General features: G+C 37.9%; 1 pseudogene; it reads right to left on the reverse strand.

Moving 5' to 3' along the window:
• Positions 1–223: 223 nt before the first annotated feature.
• LOC147424453 (uncharacterized) lies at positions 224–2,462 on the reverse strand (annotated as a pseudogene).
• Positions 2,463–2,987: the final 525 nt, after the last annotated feature.

Here is a 2,987-nt window from a genome sequence, read left to right on the forward strand (position 1 = left end):
TTGAAAGACTTTATTGGGAGCTACACGAGAAATGGAGCCAATGAAAGTTGTAAATTTTACATCATACTCTCAAGGAGAGAATTTGTAATGTTTTCTCTTTACAAAATGCTCTCAAGTAGAGAGTATGTAATGTTTTCTCTTTACAAAATGTTATCAAGTAGATAGTATGTAGAGAGTATGCGAGGTAAAATATGTATTGCTTTGCTATTTACAAAATTTTTCTTTACAAAACACTTTTGGAGGTTATGGGAGTCCTAGGACTCTTTCTTGTGCTAGCTTCCTCTATTTTCCTTGGGCTCTTTCTTGTTGTCTGTTTTCCCTCCTTAGGCTCTGTCTCCTTAGGATTCTTTAGGATTCTTTTGCTCCTCTTCAGGCTCTATCTCTTTGGGCTTCTTTTGCTCCTCCTTCTTTTGCTCCTTTTTGGTATGTGTTTGTGATTTTCTAGGGATCTTTATGGGGGCAACATGTTTCTTTGCCTTATTTGGAACCTCTTTTGCCTTGTCTTCCTTCTTTTGCTTCTCTATCTTTGCTCTTTTGAGAGGATCCTCCTTGATCTCTGTGGTGCCTGGCCTCTTCCTTTTTCTTATTTGGCCCTTTGGGGGAATGGGTGCTATGGGTAGTGCTATTTGGGAACTAGCCATATTTCTAATCAACTTTGCCCTTACCCACCAAACATGGTTTTTGGTGTAGCAATTCCAGTTGATCTAGCAAAGAAAGATCAGTGTGTTATCTTACCCTAATAGCAATATCTTTTCCTATTTATATTTTCAAATGCTTACCCTAATAGTATTTTTGGTTGCAGTAGGTGTAGTCAACCACTTACTTTGTATTTGTCATCACTCTCAATCCACATGATAAAGTCTCACTTTGCAATGGTGGCTACACAAACAGAAAAGGCAAAATAAATACACAATTTTAAGCTCAAACTACTTACAACCTAGCAGTACCATACCTTCACATTTAAGATTTGCATGTCATCCATGAGCCTTGTCATAGGAGGAAATAGCTCAATTGTCTCAATCAGCCTTCAGGAAACCCTATTTAGAAATATCCAAAGCATTGTTACAAAATAATTGAAAGTGAGGCACTAGGTAAACTATGGACAATTACAATTACAACCTAGCCATTCCATGGTGGCCCTCAAGAGAGTTCAATATGAAACATGTTTTATCAGTGATATAGATTGCTATAAGACTCCAGTGAGAGCTATGGCAAGACCATTGGACATTGTCAAAAGCTTTTAGGATGAAAGTTTGAAAATGAAAATGATCTAGGGTTGCAATAGAACATAGCTCTCATGGTAGGGAGAGAGGAGGAATTCACAAGATTCAAAATCTATATTGGATAGCCAACTCCTTATTTCACAATCAGTTCTCAAATGGTGAGATATGGTTGGGTTCACCATATCTTGGATATCTAACTTGTAGTCACGCATCAATAATCTATAAAGAATTTCAAAAGAACACTTTGTAATTATGAATAACCTACAAAAACACATATAGAATGTTGATGGTTAGGCAAACCTCAAGGATGCAATAATAATACGGTCACTAATCTCTCTTTGCCAACCTTTGAGGATTTCAACACACTCAACATCCAGGGCAATATAGTATGGGTCCTGGGATGCACGCCCCTAATCAATAATGTAGTCCCCTCCGACAAGCTAAATGTTAATTCCATATTCTTTCTCCAAGGAACTTACTGCCATCAAACCTATCTCCTGTACCTGCTACAAGCAGGAATTTTAAGAGGCCATCCTATAAGAAAGCAGCCACCAAGAAGCATGTGGAATTGACACCTCTCAGCATTGAAGGGAGTTGAGCTTCAATCCCCCTGAGTTCATTCGTTTGTAGCTCCTCCCTGTCAACTTTGGGCTCTTCCAAAACATTATCCTCTATTGTTTTCTCAACCAAAATCTCATCTTACAGAGGTATTGGTTCAAGAATTTTGTTGAATCTATACCTTAATCTCCTCAAGATAATCATATCCTTGTCTATCATTGTGACCCTGTGAGAGTGGGCTACACATATGTATGCATCCTGGAAGAGCTCAATTAAAAAGTCTTCAATAGCCTCCTGCATACATGCCAAGGCACCTTGTCCATCTCATATCAATCTTAAGCTGCTACAGACCCTCTAGAAAGGAAGCTTTTGAATTGCAATTGTTAGAGCCTTTTGTGCTCTCCTTATCTCCCTCAAGTAACTCACCTTCTGAGATAATCTCCTTTTCTTCATAGGTAGGAGTTTCATACCAGCTCCCTTTTTGCCCTGTTGCTTGGAGGATGCAACTCCCTTATCTCCTTGTGATCTCTCACCTTTTTCCACCTTTGATATCTCACCTTTGTTCCCCTTTGAGATCTCACCTTTTTCTACTGGTTTGAAATCAGCTGGTGTCCCCTTGACATCTTCTGGTTTGACATTCTCTCTAGGAACCTTCCTTGTAGTTTGTTTGGTCCTTGCCATATTTCTAGATTAGACCTAAAAGGAGAAAATATTATGAACATAGAGTCACTAATAGTTTTTTTAATCAATAAACTATCTTAACCCTCTTCATTAACTTCAAAGGGAAATATTCTATTGACATTGCACCAAAAAAGAGACTTGTGGCTTCTCTATGCAAAAATAGTCTCGTCGGACATACATCCCGGCTGCACTACTTTTGCATTGAGAGGACACATTCAAGTAAAGTTGAAAGATGATATAAATAATGATATAAGAATACATTGAACATTTCCTTGATACACTACGTTAGGCCTCCATGTGAAAAAGATACATTGTGTCCCCTCTATGTGAAAATAGTATAGCCGGACCAATGTTCGACTACTGTATTTTTGCATAGAGAGGACACTACTGAAAAGTTTGAAAAAATACCAATTATGTCATCCCTATGTGAAAACACTATAATCAGACATGTGTTCGGCTAATCTATTTTCTCATAGAGAGGACACTATCAAAAAAGCTTCAAAATAATACTTGTCTCATCTCTAT

Source organism: Adiantum capillus-veneris, chromosome 25 (genome assembly GCF_014529385.1).
Source record: "Adiantum capillus-veneris isolate H3 chromosome 25, ASM1452938v2, whole genome shotgun sequence".
Lineage (NCBI taxonomy): Eukaryota > Viridiplantae > Streptophyta > Polypodiopsida > Polypodiales > Pteridaceae > Adiantum > Adiantum capillus-veneris.